The 18,812-nt window shown below is 49.7% G+C and overlaps 1 protein-coding gene across 1 annotated transcript in view; it reads left to right on the forward strand.

Moving 5' to 3' along the window:
- The window catches only part of LOC106781936 (coiled-coil domain-containing protein 93-like), an 88,959-nt gene that overhangs the window by 61,387 nt on the left and 8,760 nt on the right, over positions 1 to 18,812 (forward strand). The gene's annotated exons all lie outside the window — the stretch shown is intronic.

An 18,812-nucleotide genomic window follows, 5' to 3' on the forward strand; every position in this document is an offset into this window, starting at 1 on the left:
TTTCCACACCACCAGCAATTCCCTGACATCTGACAATTCCCTGACAGTTCAACTCAATTGGGACCCTCTCCACTGGAGTCAGCATACTTACTTGGACCAGAGACCTTTATTTCTGCATAAGGTGTCAAGTTACGGTCCCCTGTGGTTTCCTTTCAGCCTGAAGGACTCCCCTTGCTGGAGGCAGGTCTGGCTTACAGCACTCTCTCAGCCGTGGGTTCTATGGGAATGTCTTAATTCCTCCCTCATGTTTTAAGGACAGTTCTGCCAGATATAGGATTCTTGGTTGGATTCTTTTTCCTTCTGCACTTTGAGTACGTCAGCCCATGCCCTCTGGCCTCCAAGGTTTCTGGTGAGAAATCAGCTCCTGATCTAACTGGGAAAATAGGAGGAAAGCTCTCTTCTTCTCAGCTCTGTGAACGTTAATGTTGTCCCTTCGCATGTCTTATGCAACAGAACATTTTCCTATAGTATTATACTATCAGTTAAGTTGTAGGATCATTTTCAGATAAATCAGAATTTAAGGAAAAGGAATTGAATATTTGAAGTCTAGTCGTTATGAGGTCTTTAAAAGCCAAATATGATTACATATTTTTAAATTAGAAGTGAAAAGGCCATTGAAGCATCCTACAGATTTTAATTGCTAATAAAGGAAACACCACTCTCTAATATCCCACACAAGTAAAAAACTCTTTGGGGTCCTTTTTCTTAAGAGTAAAGGGGTCTTGAGACCAAAAAGTGAGCCAACCACTGGAGTCTATCCCCAGCCATGCCTGGTGCCTTTCTTGCTCTGACCTCATAAGGAGCCACTATGATGGAATTGATGAAAACCTATATCAGCCTCTGGGTGGGGTTAGGTTTTCGGTCTTTTGCCCAGGCAGCTGTTTTGGTGACCTGTTGGTAGACCGCACCCAGCTTGTTTTCTCCGATTTTTTCCCCCATTTTGTTTATTTTTTCATCTACAGTTTTTTCTTTTTTCATTTTTATTTCCTTTTTGATTTTTCTTTGTTCTCCTTTCTCATTTTTTTATTCTTTTTGTCTTTTTCTCATTTTTCTTTTCCTTTCTCTCAGTTTTTACTTTTTCTCTATTTTTCTTTGTTTCTTTTTTCATTTTTATTTATTATTTTCTTTTTTATTTTTCTTGGTTCTCCTTTCTCACTTTTTTCTATTTTTCTCATTTTTGTTTTTGATTTTTGATTGTTTTATTTTTCTCTGTTCTTTTTGTTTTTTAATTTTTATTTATTTTCTTTTTATTTTTCTCATTTTTTATTCTTTTTGTCTTTCTAATTTTTCTTTTTACTTTTCCCTTTTTTCTTTTTCTCCATTTTTCTTCTTCTCCATTTTTCTTCATTCTTTCCTCATTTTAATTTTTTTCTTTGTTTTTGTTGTTTCTCCCATTTTCTTTAAATTTTTTGGTTAGTACTTTTAGTATTAGTGCAGTTAGTATAGTTTGTATTGTTAGTGTAGATAGCATAGTTAACGTATTTCTTATAGTTTTTATTGTTTGTTACTATAGTTAGTTAGTATAGGTGCCCTTCTTAGAATCATTAGAGTTAGTTACTTTTGTTTATTAGCCTAATTAGTAAGTAGGGAGTAGTGTTAGTTAGCGTTAGTTTCAGGTCACCATGTCTTTGGGCCTGGCGGCCACCTCTGGCAACAGTAAGACCCATGTAGCCAGTTACAAGCTGCTAAAGACCATCGGGCAGAGCAGCTACTGCAAGGTGAAGCTGGCCCGGCACCTGCCCACCGGGACCGAGGTGGCGGTTAAGATGGTGGAGAGGAGTGGGAAGAGCGCCTCCAGAGCAAAGGCGCTGCACTGCGAGGTCCAGAGCCTGAAGACCGTGCGCCACCCGAACGTGCTCAAGCTGCTGGAGGTCGTGGCCACAGAGGAGACGTCCTGCATCGTCAGCGAGCTCGTGAGCGGAGGAGACCTGCTGGACCACATCCGGAAGAGCGGCCCCATGGCGGAGGACGAGGCCAGAGGGAAGTTTCGGCAGCTTGCCTCGGCCCTGGAGTACTGCCACCGGAAGGGCGTGGTGCACCGGGACCTGCGGCTGGAGCACGTCCTTCTGGACGGCGAGGGCAACGTGAAGCTGTCGGGCTTCGGCAGCAGCGCCGTGTTCCTGGGCCAGGAGCTGAGCACCCAGTGCGGGAGCCCCTGGTACGCGGCCCCGGAGACCTTGCAGGGCCGAGCCTACGCCGGGCCCCCGGCGGACGTGTGGAGCCTGGGCGTGGTGCTGTTCTTCCTGCTCACCGGGGCCCCGCCGTTCTGGGGGTGTGACCTGGCGACGGTGCGCAGGCGGGTGCTGAGTGGGAGGTTCCCGCTGCCGATGTTCCTGTCCTGGGAGTGCAGGAACCTCCTTGGCAAAATGCTCACCCTCCACCCACAAAAAAGAATAACTGCCAAGCAAATCCTGAAGGACCGCTGGGTGAACATGGGGCAAGAGAAACTTCGGCCCTACAAGGAGCTGCCCTTTGACACCAGGGATCCCTGGGTAATGAGTGTAATGCTGAGCATGGGGTTTCAGCAGGACAGGATAGAAGACTCTTTACGAAACAAGCGATATGACTCCCTCATGGCCACGTACTTAATGCTTAGTGACAAGAAACCGCGGGTGGTGGGCCACAGCATCCTCGTAAGACCTTATGTGCCTCCCATGGACCCCAGCAGCCGTAGCTTCTCCCTCACCTACTCGGTGCAGCTGAAGGCATCTGCGTGCGCAGGGAGACGCCATCGCATCAAACCTGGCTTTCCCGCCTGGCTCTGCAGGGCTGCAAACCAGCATCAGCTGCCTGAGGGGAACGCGGAATCAGAGCTGAAGGCCAAAGAACCTGGCAGGGTCCTACCCGGCCTGGAGTCCAGGACCGCCACCCCCAGCCCAACCCCCCTGCATGGGCCTGGGGCCTTCCCCTCCACCCACAGCACCAGCAACATTCCAGGGGGCCCAGAGGTCACATGCCGTGGCAACCTCCTCCATGCTGGGCAGCGTGAGGGGGCAAGGTCAATCTCTCCCTCTGGCCCCACCCAGGGCCGGTGGCGGGCTGCTGGGAGCTTCTTAAAGTTACTGAGAGAGTGGTGTTGTTGCCTGAACCCCAAAAAGATACTTTGAAGTAAAAACTACCCTTGTAAAAGATATTTGTTCTTCATTTGTTTAAGCTTAGTGTCTGCAAAATATCTTGTAGGGCCGGTTTAAAATAGAATGTATTAATGGAAATCTGGAGGTTCGGGAAGGCCAACAGATGAGGAGATGATGCCATTGACAAGATAGTTTGTTGCTCATAGTTCCCAAAGGGGCCACCCCACAGCACACAGGCCCCCACGGGGAAGGCCCAGGGTGGTCAGGAGGCAGAGGGAGCGGGGGACACTGTGGGCAGGAGGAGCTTTTCCTGTGGTTTCTGGAGGAAGGAACAGTAAGGCAGGGTGAGCAGGCTCAGGACCGGCTGGTCTAAATAACTTCACAGGCTTTGGGGCACGAGGCTGTCCCAGTTGTCTGATACCCACCCTGGGGGACAAAGGCAGGTGGTAGCGGCCTCGACTACACATGTCCAATAGAGGAGGTAGTTGGGGTGTGGATGGACACTGGATTGGTTGGTTTGTATTTGAAAAATGGGCCCAAGAAGGAGGGTTCTCCCTGGGGTGGCGGGTTGGCATGACGAGGGAGGCAGGAGGCCGAATTGATCGGATTCAGAACAAGGCGTGTCCGCATGTGCACGCAGGACAGATGTTAAAGCATCAGGTTACAGAAGCTAGACACATGGTCCAGACAAGGCTCAGCTCAAATGTCACCTGAGGAGCCTTCCCTGCCTGCTCCGTCTACAGCGACAGCGTCCCCACCCCAGTCCCCTGCCATCACCCACCCCATTCCCCTCACAGCGTTCAGGGCCCGGCCCCTTGCTCAGCACCCACCATGACTCTCCCCACCCAGAGGAAGGTCCTCACAGGAGCCCCCAGGCCCTGCACCATCTGGGCCTCCCCCTCTCTCGTCTCCTCCCACCACTGCCCCCATCCCCCCCTCCTGCTTCCCCGGCCCTGCTTTTCCTCTGTGGCACTTCTGCCATCTAACCTGCTGTGCTCTGCTCAATGTTTGTCCCCCTCTGTGATGGCTCCATGGGTGCAGCAGAGTTTGTCTCATCTCCTTCACTGCTGTCTGTCCGTGCCTCCAGCCTGAGTCAGGGCTGGGCACAGAGCAGGGCTCCATGGACAGCGAATGAACAGATAACGCTTAGCACTCCTGGAAGCGTGCTCCTTTGTAATCTGCAGCGTTCACTCACTAGCGCAAGTCAGTGAGGCCCTAATGCTGCTGGGCCAGCTCCGGACACCGGGCAGCAGTGGGAGAAGCAGGCTGAGGTCTCCAGTCTCATACAGCTGCCAGCCTAGTAGGGGCTGAGAAAAAGTAAGTAAAATATACACAAAGCCAGGCGGGAGTATGTACCATGGTGAAAAAGTGAGGAAGGACTTGAGCAAATTTCTCAAGATCTTTAGGGAGTAAGCAATGCAGAGGGTAGAGTGTTCTAGGCTGCAAGACCAACAAGTGCAAAGGCCCTGAGGCCACAGTGGGCTACAACTTAGAGAGTCTTAGTTATTAGTGTGGAGTGTTAGTTTTGTCTCGAATCTGAATTTCGCTTTTGTTTATAATCCTTGCTCTCACCTTTCTAGCTAGTTAACCTGAGTTCAGCAAATTCTATTCTATTCTATGATTTAATGTAGAACCGGGTGAATTTGGGTGAAGTCAGTATGTGTTCATTGAATGGCCTCCCTGGGCCCAGCTGTATTAGGCATCAGGAGGCTGTGAAATCAACACAGTGGTCTTCCTCTTAACGACCCCACTGGATGAATATCCTCGCTGTCCTCCAGCCCCTCCACTGCCCCATCTCATCTGGGTCTCGAGCTCCGACCCTGACCCTCTGTTGCACCTTCACCCCCACTTCCACTTCCCCCTAGACTTGTCTCTCTGAGTGTCCTTGAGCTTCGTGAAGTCAGCTTGACCTAAACGGAGTTCAGCCCTTGCCCCATGTCTGCATCCTCTCCATGAAGTCCCTCTGGGTGAGGGAGCCCCCACCAGCGGACTCCTCCACCCCCTGCCTTGCCGATGTGCCAACCCCCTGGATGCACTGCCTTGGGAACCCTGTGACCTTCTCCCTCCTGTCTTCAGCCTTGGGCTGCACACTGACCTCCCCCTCTCCACAAACCGCCAAATGGCTGCTACACTTACAGATGGGGACGCAGAGGTGACACAGGCAGGTGTGGTTGGAAATGGTGAGCAGCTTCGCAGAGCAGAGCGCAGACCAGGGCTCCCGAGAGGGCAGAGAATGGCTATTGTGGCGTCAGGACGGCCATAAGGGGGCGAGGTGGGCACCCATGGCAGCCCCTCTCCACTTTCCCCAGGAGCCCTGCATCTCAGCCTCGGCTTGGGCTGGCTGCCCCTCCTTCTGTCTGTTAGGTGGGTGCCTGTTCATTCGTTCACTCACTCATTCGCTCCTCATGGACTTGGTTCCTGCCTGGTGCCAGGCCCTGGCTAGATGATGGCTGGTCCTTGGAGACCCAGCTCAGAACTCGTCTCCTCCATGAAGCCGTTCTTGATCCCCACCCCTCCTGCAGCCCCTCGGGCCTCACCTGGGCTCTCAGTGCTGTGATCACACTCTGATGAGCTCTCCAGCCTGTGAGCCCTCGGGGGGCTCTGGGCCAGATGCAGAAATGGGTTCAGACATGGGATGATGGCTGAAACCCTGAATACACGAGAGGATTACCCACGGGCCTCATGGGGGTCAAGTTCACCTCCTCTCTCCCTCCTGGACCAGGGCTCCTCATTCCCAGGAACTGAGCGACCTTATCACCCTGTGCTCATTTTGACCCTTATCAATTGATTTTCTTTCAATGTTAATTCTTTTTAAACTCTGAAGACAGGTCATGAGGGTGTTCCTCAGTAATGAGAAACTTAATTATCACTTCAAGGGAGGGAATGCATCTGTGGTGCCTGAACCAAGACAGGACAATGTGGAAAGCACAGGATGCTGAGGAGGAGCCGGCTCAGGGGCTGGGCCTCGGGGCAGCAGAAAGAGGGGAGACAGAGACTTAGATGGAGACAGAGCTGCCAGGGTGGGGTTCAAGCCGGGAGGAGTGGGAGTCCAGGGGCCTCCACACATGAGGGTGGCGGCTTCCGGAGTCCCCCTCTGTCACGTACAAGCCGTGTTTCTCATCCGGCAGCACCTCCAGGCCTTAGCACGAGCTGGTCCTCCAGCAGGAGCGCCTTTCCTCTGCTCTCCAGACAACAGTGCCCCCACGCTGGGAGACTCTGCCCTCTGGGCATCTGTTCCTCAGCCGGCCTGTTCAGTACCCCCACCCCCGCCATGACACACACAGCCCGCTCTGTGCTTAGGTCACCTGGTTGTCATCACCTGAGGCTGGCCTGTCTGCATGTGTGAGAGACCGGCAGACCTGGCTTCTAAGCCTTTCAAGTCTACGTGACCTTGGACCAGTCCCTTGTCCCTTTGGAGGCTCAGTTGGAGGCTCAGTTTCTCACTATAAGTGGGTCTGGCAGTGGCCTCCTCACTGTGGCGCTGTGCTCTCTGAGCTGCTGGAGATGGAGCATTGGATGGGTGCCTCTTGCTGGTGCCCTTGGTGCTGACCCCAGGGTCATGGCCCCAGCATGCCCAGGGTTTGTGGAACACCCGGCTGTAGTGATGCATGAGGGAGTGGGAGACGGGCAGGAGGTCAGGGTGCAACTTTGGAGTCAGAAGACACAGCATTTCTTGGGGACACTTCCCTGAGCCCCTGGTCCCGGGCCTCGCCCACCCACACCCCTTCTCAGCTGCCTTCGGGGCACTCAGTGAACCCCTGCTCTGAGGCTGCATTCCCCGTGCATCTAACCCAGGCTGGACACTGCTGTAGTCACATCCTGGGTGAAGAAGTGAAGCTCCACGGGGCTAACGGGAGGACAGAAAACTCAGATGCCTCCAGGGGTCAGGCTAGCACAGGCTGCGGAGGACCTGGGCAGGGGGAAGCTTAGGGAGTAGCAAGCTGGGAGCACAAGCGCTGTCCAGAGAGCGGCTGCAGCTCAGCTCCAGAAGAGCGTTGCCTTGAGGGACTGTCACAGGTGGCCAGATCTCATTTCATACATAAAATAAGCTAGACAGCTGGAATTTTGTTGGTAATCTTCCAGTTTTTAAATGTTAGCGTTAACTTTTAAAATCTAGATTTGCCGCTAGACCCTGTGTTGGTTTAAAATGCTTGGCTGTGTGTGGGCTCAGGAGCCGCTGGCAGACTGGCTGCTCTTGTGACTATATTCCCCCTCCTAGCTCCCTCACCTAGTGCCTCCTTGTGCATGTTCAGGGGACAGCTTCATCCCCCAAGGCAGAGTATGTTGGCCTGTTGGCTCCTGGGTGGCTGGCTGCCGTATGGGGGCGCTGGGCTCTTGGGGGAGTCACCCTTTCCTGCAGTGGCCCCGTGGCAGGTGGTGCTGTCCAAGCCCATTCACACATACCTGGCGGGTCCATCCACCCTCTGTTAGACTCGCTCTGCTCTATCCTGCCTCTCCCTTTATGTTGTGGCATCCCTTACTTGCTCATCCCCACCTAGGAATCCAGATCCCCCATCTGTTGTCAGGACTTCTGTTTTCCTCTTCATCTCACCTCTTGATCAGAGGGAAAGTATTTTGACTCCGAGAGGAAGAAAGTCTGAAACTAGAGTTTCCTCTTTGGGCTGAAGATCACTCGTCAGCCTAGGCCCACAGTGCATCTGGCTTTGAGGTCAGCATTCCAGCTTATTCCTCCTTTTAGACTTTTAGTGGCTCAAATAAGGCTGAACTTTAAGCCTGGTCAACCATGCTGAAGGCCTTAAGGACTGTGTGTCCATTAAAAACATGTTTGGCTATAGTTGTTTAAATGTTAGCTGTTGGAAATACAGGGACTCATAGTTTGATTTTAGACTTAAACAAAATGGTAACTTTGTAATATTTCAGTTTTATTGTAGATCAAATCAACTTTTAGGAGCCAACTTAAACACCTCACCATGCTCTACTAACTGCCACTGTGGGGAAATGCGTTTTATGTGCAGTGTGTTTGACTTGCAAGTGAAATTTTGAAGCACAGCCATTAGAATGCTGGAATTAGCCTCTTCTACACTATTTGAGGCTTAATTTCGAGTTGCCTTGAATTCATTCTGTACTTAGTAAATGAAATTTGACGTGTCTCTCCCAGGCTATTTGTGTCCCCTCTCACGGTAAGGCCGATGACATGCTCATAGAAGGTAGTTAATAAATGCTTGCTGGATGAACAAAGACTAGGGCCCACAGTCCTTAGTATTTAGGGGTTTTTTAATGTCCCTGTTTCGTTCTGGGTTGCAGATAGTTTGATATGTGTCTTAATTTGTCCTGTGGCTATTGTTCTTGATGTTTAGTTTGTTTTCTAGAATTGTGAGTTCTTCCGTGGTAGCCACTAGCCACATGTGGCTATTGAGCACTTGAAATGTGACTAGTGTGACTCAGGAACAGAATTTTAATTTTAATTAAGACACATTTAAATTTAAAAATTCGTGATTGGTTTAGCTATTGGAAAATGTTTGAGCATGTTTGGAGTGTCTTGAGAGCTGAATCTACTGATTTTAAGTTCTGTGTGTGGCTCCCATATTTCTTGTGGGCTGTGCTATTCTAGATGGTCCCCCTTGATGTCGAAGACCCGATACTAAGTCTAGGGCATGAGGAAGGGAACTGAGGGGTAAGACGGCTGGGACGCCATTGATGCTGACGGTGTAGGACGTGAGCCCGCTTGGGGAGTCGGAGCTCACGATAGGGAAGGCAGGAACATACTGAAGTATATGGCACTGAAATTCAGCCTGGCATTTGGGAAGAAAGGGCAGGGCTGACAGGGCAAGAGGAAAGGTTGTAGGATAGAGCAGCATAGAAAGGATAAAAGAGAAGTAAATGCTTTTGTAGTAGAAATTAGTGGAAGCATTCCCCTGCTCTTTGTGAGGAATGACAGGCCGTAAAGGGCTATATTACTCTCTTGGTGAAGCTCGGACAACATGGAAGAGTCTCCCGGAGACACTGGAACACCTTCTGTTCAGAGACACTGAACGCAATGAGGCAGGCATTAATAGGCAACTGAGGACAGCTGTTGTTTGTTATGGAAGCATTGCCTCTATGCCGCATGGAGGAGGAGCCCTTTAGGAAAATGAGCTGGACTTTTCTTTCATTCAGCAAACGTTTATTGAGTACCGACTGTGTGCCAGGCACCGTACCAGGCGGTATCGAAACAAAAGTGAATGAAGTTGTACGTGAATATTCATAGCAGCAGTATTCACAGTCTCCAAAAAGAGGAAACAAACCAACTTTCTATCAGCTGAGCAATGGATGAACAAAATATGGTTTGTCCATACAGTAGGGTATTATTTAGTTATAAAAGAGAATTAAGTGCTGACTCATGCTACAACATGGATGAACCTTGAAAACATGCTAAATGAAAGAAGCCAGGCACAGGAGGCAACATGTTGTATGATTCCATTATGCGAAATGTCCAAAATGGCCAAATGCATAGAGACAGAGAGTGGATTAGTGGTTGCCAAGGGATGCCGAGAGGGGGCAATGGGACGGACTGCTAGTAGGGATGGAGTTTCTTTTTGGGGAGATGGAACTATTCTGGAATTCGGTAGTGGTGGGATTTGCACAAAATAGTGAATACACTAAAAACCACTGAAGTATACACTTTAAAATGGTGAATTTTATATGAATTTTGAGGGGTGGGATGCGGACATAGTGGGCCTCCTGGTGCGATGCACGGAGAAGAGCTCAGCAGGCATCTCTGTAGTTAATTGCAAGAACATAGTGCCGGGTCTACACGTGTGCACACCCCGAGTGGCCTGAGGTTGAGATCATCCTGTGGAGTGAAAGTCCCGTACTCTTAAAACTCTCAAGGCAGGAGAGACAGGGAACAGCCGAGGAACCGTTCTGGATGGAAGGAGACCGAGGAGACGGGACAATAAACACAATGTGTGATCTTGAACAGGATCCTGGGCGAAAAAGAAAAAGCGATTCGTGGGATAGTTGGTGAAATTTGAAGGAGATCTATGGACTGGATGGGAGATTGGTATCAATGTTCATTTCTTGATTGGAGGAATCATTCCAACGTAGGAGACTGACTAGCTACACACTAGGGTATTTAGAGGTTATGGGCAGGAAAAAAAAGAGGGAGAGAAGTGGAGTAAAATGTTAACAATTGGAGATTCGGAATGTAGAGTATGAAGAAGTTCTTTGTATTATTCTTGTAACTTTCTGAAGGTCTGAAACTTTAAAAACAAAAAAAAATTACTTAATTACCAAAAAATTAAAATAAAAGAGCTGGCAAAAACTCGAAGATCTTGAATTAGACAGGCTTCAGGCATAGTTTGCTCAGGGCTCCAGCTCACTTTTTCTCCCTCACTCTCAGCTCTGCGCTTCTCTGTAGATTTTACCCTCAGGCTGGTTTCCTTTTGGTCCCAACGTGGCTGCCACGAGCAGGGACTATAGGCCCCCAAACATCCGGGGGGAATTAGTGAATTAATTACATTGGTTGGACTAATCTAGATGCTGGATGTGTGTGAATCCTACCCAAACCGTAGTGTTGTTGCATCATGATGAAGGGTAGCTCCCCCAATGGAGAATGTTCATGTTCTTGGGAATCAGCCTAGGTACTTAACCAGTGAATGCCCAGCACCCAGCTGTATGTTGAGCAGACACCCAAGAAGGTGAATTTAGTGCAGATACAGAGGACAAGAGTAAACACTTGTACTAAAAGAATTGAAGGTATTTTCTAGGAAAATATAAATTATTCAAGAGAATGAGGAAAAAAAGCCACAGAAAGAGAAAATATTTGCAAAAGACTTAACTGATAAAGGTTTGTTATCCAAAATATACCAAGAATTCTTAAAACTCCGCAATAAAAAACAACTCAATTAACAAATGGATAAAAGATCTAAACAGACACCTCACTAAAGAAGATGTACAAACAGCAAATAAGCATGTGAGAAATGCTGTACGTCATATGTCATCAGGGAAGTGCAAATGAAAACATCAGTGAGATACAACTAGACACCGAATAGAATGGCCAAAACCCAGAACCCTGACAACGCCAAATGCTGGCGAGGATGTGGAGCACCAGGAGCTCTCATTCGATGCTGATGGGAACGCAAAACAGTACAGCCACTTTGAAAGACAGTGTGGTGGTTTCTTATAAAACTAAACATACTCTTACCGTATGATCCAGCAATCATGCTCCTTGGTTTTACTCAAATATTTGAGTTGAAAACTTACGTCCACACACAAAAACCTGCGCTGGATGTTTCTAGCAGCTTTATTCATAATTGCAAAACTTGGAAGCAACCAAGATGTCCCTCAGGAGGTGAATGGATGAATGAACTGTGGTGCATGCAGACAATGGAATAAAAAGTGAGCTGTTAAGCCATGAAAAGACATGGAGGAACTTCTAATGCATGTTCTAAGTGAAAGAAGCCAATCTGAAAAGGCCACGTACTGCATGACTTCAGTGATGTGACTTTCTGGAAAAGGCAAAACTTTGGAGGCAGTAAAAAGACAGTGGTTTGCAGGGGATAGGAGGGAGGAAGGGATGAGCAGGTGGAGCATGCAGGATGTTTAGGGCAGTGAAAATACTCTGTGTGATGATATAATGGTGGATATGTGTCATTACACATTCGTCAAAACCCGTAGAATGTACAACACCGAGAGTGACCCTAATGGAAACTATGGACTTGGGTGATAATGATGTGTTGATGCAGGTTCATAACTGTAACAAATATTCTACTTTGGTGCCGGGATGTTGATAGTGGGGTGTGTTGTGTGTGGGGCAGGGGTAGGGGGAATATGTACAGGGTATCTGTACTTGCCACTCAATGTTTGCCGTGAACCTAAAATTGCTCTAGGAAACAAAGTCTGTTAAAATGGATATGAAACAAAACAGCGATTGAAAAGATAGTCAAAGATCTATACCTCAAAAGACAGCAAGCCCAGTGTTGTAGGTAAGTTCTACTAAGCTGTCAAGGAAGATACAATTCCTGTATAATATAAACTGTTCCACAACTTAACAAAAGTAAAGATCTTCCTGCCTTTTTTTATGATCCTGGCATGCATATATCTTAGATTAAATATTAGCATAGTCAATTCACTACTGAATTAAAAGAAAAAATGTACCATGACCGATAGAATTCTTCTCAGTAATGCAAGGAATGTGCCAGATTGACGTAAAGGAAACTCTAAAACTAGATGGAAGGATGTAAAAGACCTGAAGAAATGGAGAGACAGGCAGTGTTGTAGGAGAGGGAGACGTGACTGGGTCAAGAGGCCGTTTCTTCTCGTCAGTCTGTAAGTCCACAAGTGTAATTCTAATCAAAACGCCAACAGGATTTCAGTGAAGCTTGACAAGATGACTCTTAAAGTTCATCTGAATTAGAAATGCATAAGGATAACAAAGTCAATTTTGAAAAAGAATAATAATCAGTAGGTATATGAACTATTTACCAAACATATTTTGAGGTTAAGTAATAAAATACTGCGGTATTGGTGCATGAACAGACAAATCATTCAATGAAACAGAATAAGGTATAGAAATAAACCTGATTATTGAAATATTCACTCATCCAACTAATGTTTATTGAACGTATCAGCATGGTTCTCTATGTGGGTGAGGTAGGAATAAACAAAACGGATAATGTCCTTGCCTTCTTGGAACTGACCTGCTAGCAGGGGAGGATGAACAGTGAGTGAACCAAGTCCTTTGGTATGGCACGTGGTGACAGGTGCAGCTCAGGCCAGGACGGCAGGAGTGGAACTGGTGAGAATGGTCCAATTCTGGAATATTTTGAAGGTAGAGCCAGCAGGATTTGTTCATTGATGTTGATGTGTGGTATGTGAGAGAGAGGAATCAAGAATGATGCCAGGGTTGGGGCTCATGTACTGAGATGGGGGAGATTTGCGAGGAGGGGGAGTGCATGAGTTTGCTTCTGGTCCTTTGGTTAGAGATTCTCACCACACCCCCAAGAGCATTTATCTGGTAGGTAGTTGAGTTTGTGGGTGTGGACTTAGGTGAAAGTATTGGGCTAGAGATATTAATTTGGATGTCAGTCAGAGACTGGAGAATGATGGAGAGAGTGCACACAGACAGGAGAAGGACAGAGCCCCGGGCCCTTCAACAGCAAGCAGTGGGGAAGATGAGGGGACCGAGTGAAGGACACTGGGAGGAGCAGCCAGTGGAGGAGGAGGAAAACCGGGAGAGTGAGGGCTCCTGGGAGCACGGAGGGCAGTGTCTCGAGGCGGAGGGAGCGGTCCACTCCGTCAAGCGCTGAGAAGTCCATGACCGCGGGGTTTAGCACAGTGCTTGTGTCTGCACAGAGAGAAGCTCCAGAGCCTCCGGCAGCAACTTCAGGGTAGCGAGGGAGGGGAACCGTGGGAGGGGGATTAGCTTTATACAGCCCATTCCATTTCCTTTATCAAATTAAAAATATCTCTGAAGCGAGTATGCTTAAAGTTGTATTTACTTCTATTTAATCTGGATATTGGATTCATGAGTGTTTATTACATTATTTTCTTTATTTTTCTATATGTTTAAAATGTTGCCTAATTACAAAGAAGAAAAACCATTTATACATAAATATTTAAAATGTATATGCATAAAATATTTTTAGAATGATGCCCAAGAAACTGGTAAATAGTTGTCACTGGCATGTTGGCATGCGTTATGACTTTGGTGGGCCCTAGGCCAATTTGCCTCTTTTAAAAAATATTAAAAATTATGTTTTATAATTGCCTTGGTATAAACACAAATATTCAGGCTGGATTCCTTATTATATGTTCATTATTGTTATATTTATTTTTTCCTCTGATTGTAAAAGAAATGAAAATTAAAACAATTCTGGGAGCCCCTGAAAGTCTTGTGGTCGTGTGTGCGGTGGCCTGTGGACACGAGGACAGAGGACAGAGAGAGGAGTGCTGACTCTCCTGGGCCCTCCCTGCCAGGCCTGGATCCAGAGGGAGACTGCGTTCCTAAGTGGCCACAGCTCCTGCCAGGTGGCCCCTCAGGCTCCTGCTGGGCTGGTCCTGGTCCCCCACCCTTGCCGGCCTCCTAGCCCTGCCCATACCTGCAGTCCTGCCAGAGCCTCTCTGTAGATAGCCCTCGGGAGGGCCCTCTGTGCTGGCTGGCCCCTGGCTGACCTGCCTCCACACCCTGGATAATGTCCTGCTGGACTTGGGATGGGCTGAGGTTCCTCCCTTGTCCCCAGCCCAGCCCCACCCACCATGGCCTAACTTAGGGTTTAAAACTTCCACTTCTGCTGGAGGCATCAAAAGGCAGCTGTTTAAGAGGCAAGTACTACCTGGACCCGTTACCAATTGGTGCAGCAGAAAGTCAGACACTTCTGAACTTGAATCCTGAGTAACTTCGGGCAAGTCACTTAACCTCTCTGAGTCTCAGTTCTCTCCTTTGTAAATGAGGGCACTTGTACCACCTTCTTGGTTTGTTGTGAGGAGTAAATGGATCAGCAGCGAGCCCGGCACATGGCAGACACCAGGAGCAGGTCTCTGGGGAGTTTAGCATCTGACTGACCCCACATGACCCGCCACAGGGGGAGGGCAGACACCGCTGTCCCCATTTACAGAGAAGATGAGTCCAGAGCAGCAGCGAGGGCCCCAGCAGGACTGGAACTCAGGGGTCCCAGCACCCAGGCCGGGACCCCACCACCTACCTTCTTTATTTCTTTGTCTTCAGTATTTGCGTTTGTCCTACTCCGTCCCTCAAGGGTTTGCTGTCACCTATAATAATTTAAAAAATAATTCTTAAAACTTTGGTGCATCCAAGGACACTATCAAGAAAGTGAAAAGACAACCTACAGAATGGGAGAAAATGTTTGCAATTCATTTATCTGCTAAGGTTCTAGTATTCAGCATATTTAAAGAACTCTTTAAATTCAATGGTGAAAAGACAAATAACTCAAGTAAAAATCAGCAAAGCATTTGACTAGACATTCCTACAAAGAAGATATAAAAATGGCCAATAAGTACACTGCAAAACACACAACATCACTCGTCATTAGGGAAATGCAAGTCAAACCTCAAAGAGAGAACACATCATGGCCACCAGGCTAACTTTAATCAAAAAGATGGCCAATAACAAGTGTTGGCGAGGATGTGGGGAAATCAGGACCTTTGTACATTGTCAGTGGGAATATAAAATGGTTCAGCCACTCTGGAAAAGAGTTTGGTGGTTCCTCAAAAGTTGAACATGCAGTGACCAGGGCCAACCCCGTGGCGTGGTGGTGAAGTTCGGTGCACTCTGCTTCAGCGGCCTGGGTTCACGGTTTGGATCCTGGGCATGGACCTATACCACTCATCCCAAGGTCTGGAAGCAGTGCTCGGGCCAAAATGACTCCAAAAGCTTCTTGATGGGAGGGGACTTCTGGCTGTGGTCGGGCAGCAAGCTCCTTGTGGTGTCTCAGGGCCCACTGTGTGCTTGCTCAGAGTGCCCAGAGAAGAACGTGCAGAGGCTGGGCCCAGAGGTGTTCACAAACTAAATACTGATGAGCCAGCCAGGCAGACAGAGAATCATAGCTGATGGGCTGTTTCCATGGGTGAGGGGTGGGGGTCGGGGCAGAGGCCCACGTCTGCTGGGGAACTACTTAAGGGCAGAGAATATTTAACTGAGACTTGAAGGCTGTACCAGTGAAATATGAGTTTGGCTGAAGTAACAGGAAACTCTACCAAGAGTGGCTTAGACCTCAAAGGCATCTAATGTTAAATGTTTAAAGACCACGTGAGAGATGGGAAGTCCAGAGGTGGTCTGGCAGCCCAACAATGTCATCAGTGACTCAGAAGCCACCCCCTCTCTACTCCACCATTAAGAGAATGTTGGTGTCACTCCCTCATGATTGTAGTGTGGCTGCCTCCACTCCAGCCACCACATCTGCACAGTCAGTGCTTAAGCCAGAAGCAGGGGCGCATCTTCCTCCCTGCCCATCTCTTTCTTTTCAGGAAGGGAAATCTCTCACAGAAGCCCCACAGATTTCCTCTAACATCTCATTGGCCAGAACGAGTCCTTGCCCCGACCAATCACCAGAGGTGGGAGTTGGGGGGCAGTTGCTTGGACCAACTGTCATTCCTCCAAACTGAACATCCACTGGAAGAGGGCAGGGTGGGGTGGGCAGAGGCTGCTGTGTGAGCAACCAACTCGATCCTGCTGTAAAGGAGAAGTGGATGAAGGAGCTGAGGTTTCAGACAAGGGAACAGAAGAGCAGGAGGAGCAGGTGCAGAGGTGGGAGACGAGCCGGCGGCGGGATGACTGTGGTACGTGACTGCCTGAGCACAGCGCAGGGGGGGACAGGGGAGCAGGGCCTCGTAGGACGTTTGATGCCCAGAGGGAGGCGTGCCCTGGGCAATAGGGAGCTACCGAGAGACCCTGAGCAGAGAGCGAGAACAGGCACAGCCGGGAACCCACAGGTGTGCAGAGGTCCCTGTGCTTCAGGAACTGAGCAGGGCCATTCTGTGACAGGTAATAATGTTGCTGATGACCCCAGAGGCCTCTGTTCAAACAGATGATGATAACTGACACGAGAGAGTAAACACAACCTTAGTGAATGAATTTGCTAGTGGCAGAGATCTGTTTCTGGACATTAGGATGCACACACGCAGCCTGGTCCTTTAGGAAGCTAGGTCGTCACATCTGTGATGCCCACACCTCACCTCTCGCATCGGCCCTGGGCCTTTGCACACCCCTCAGATCCCCAAAAACACACAGTGTAGGTGTTGTAATTTACACAGGACGCATCCACCTCTGAGGATGAGGGTGACTGCGTCCGTGCTTACAGAGGAGAAAACCGAGGCTGGAAGTGGCTCAGGGGCTTGCTGGTGAATGGCGGGGGTGGGATTTGAACCCAGAGCCTGTCTTTCCCAATCCACTGTGCTGCTTTACGACTTCAGAGCCAGGATGTTTGCTAAACCTGAGGGGGCTCAGAACTGCTGCCCAACCCAGCACTCCCGTAGGGGGCAGAGAGCGGGTGGAGGGCTCTTCCCCATGCAGCGCTCACCCACGGGACCCCACAGGCATGTCATTCATCACCATCCAGGGCCTCCGGGGCCGAGCAGGAGGAACGCCCTGCACCCGCGGCAACCACTGTCCATGGGGTGACACGTGGGCGGGTGTGCTGCAGGTTAGGCCTCACAGTCTGGTCCATGATCCAGAGGACAGCACCCCGGCTAAGGCCAGCTATGTCCACACAATCACATCCTGGAATTGAGGGGTGCCTGGGGCTTCAGTTGGCCAATTCTGGCCTTAAAGGGCAAACTGCTATCATCCAGGAGGCTGATTTCTTTAATTAAATTACACATTTACGACCCAAAAGCCAAGCCCCTTTCCCTGTTCCCTTCGAGCTCTCAGCCTCTCAGCTTTTATTGCTGTCCAGGGCCAAGTTCTTAGCTTCAAGTTGAGTCCCATTGTGCACGTAAATACTGGCCCTTCCACATTCAGTACAAGAGGCCCTCCCATGACCCCCTCCCCAGGATGCTGCCTCCTCCCTGGGTGCATGGCTCTTTACTGCGATTCTGGAGCTGAGGATTCAGAAGGAGGAGGCTTGGAGGGGTCTGCCCTCTGGCATGGCAGGGAGCGGTGAGGGCTCACCTCTAAAGCCTCAGCCGGCTGGAGCCACGGCCAAGGCCAGGCAGTTCAGAATAAGGCAGTTACGTGCATCATCCCTGCCACCTCTGGGACGGCGGGCCCTCAAGCACGGCTGTCAGCGTGAGAGCGGAGGGTGCCGTGGGCCCGGACCCGCCATCCAGAGTGCAGGGGTGAGAGGTGAGGGCTCTGGAGTGCGAAGCTGGCTCCACCATGCTCAGTTACTAAGGCAAGATGGGCCTCAGCTTTCTCATCTGTAAAATGGGCATCTTGGAGTCTCTCCCTCCTGGCATGGGGATTAAATGAAGTGCAGGGAGAGCCCGGGAGTGGACTGGGCTGAGTCCTGCCCTGGGCACGCTGTCGCTGCTGTTCTCAGGACTGTCTTCTGGGGCAGGCTGTATTTTCTGTAAAGGGTGAGAGTAAATACATTAGTCTTTGAGGGACCTGTGGTCTCTGTCACGACTGCTCAAATCTGCTGTCGTAGCACAAAAGCAGCACCAACAGTGGGCAGTCCAGGCTCTCAATCCTGCTTTCTGGGAGGGGGTCCAGGCCCTCGGACTCCCAGTCTCACACACTAGTCTTTCCAGTAGTGGGCAGGGCTGCCTGGTGATAAAACTGTAGTTGCCTGTGATGGCTGACCCCTGGTCCAGGAGGCTGGCTAAGGGGAGGGGGGTAGGGGGTCATGACTCCCCTGAAGTCATGGGGCAGAGGTCATGTGCTCTGGAATCCACATCTCCCAGCCCCAAGGTGGTGGTCAGTTTGTACATCCTGCCCCTGGGGGGCCTTGCAGCTGAAACACGAGTTGGGGGAGGGCTCTGTTCCTTGCTGTGAACTGAGTTGTGTGGAACTGGGAATTCTGCCAAGTCACAGAAGCTCAGTGCAGACTTCCCGGGAGCTCGACCTGCCCCTCCTCACTGTCACTGACGAGGGAAAGGCTTGGGCAGGGGACCGGAGGACCTGTGGGATTGCACCTTCCCCTCGTCAAGGAGCAGGTCTCTGTGACCTGGGCACAGGTGATGGAAGGAGAAGGTTCCAGGAGGGCTGGCTTTTGCCCTTTGAGTGAGGGTCTCCTGTGTGCCAAACACAGAACCTTCTGAGTCAGGTCTGGAAAGCTGGGCACAGAGAGATTAGAGAAAGCTTCCAGGTCACACAGGGGGTAGGGGCAGAGCTGGGGT

This window comes from Equus caballus, chromosome 18, assembly GCF_041296265.1.
Source record: "Equus caballus isolate H_3958 breed thoroughbred chromosome 18, TB-T2T, whole genome shotgun sequence".
Classification (NCBI taxonomy): Eukaryota; Metazoa; Chordata; class Mammalia; order Perissodactyla; family Equidae; genus Equus; species Equus caballus.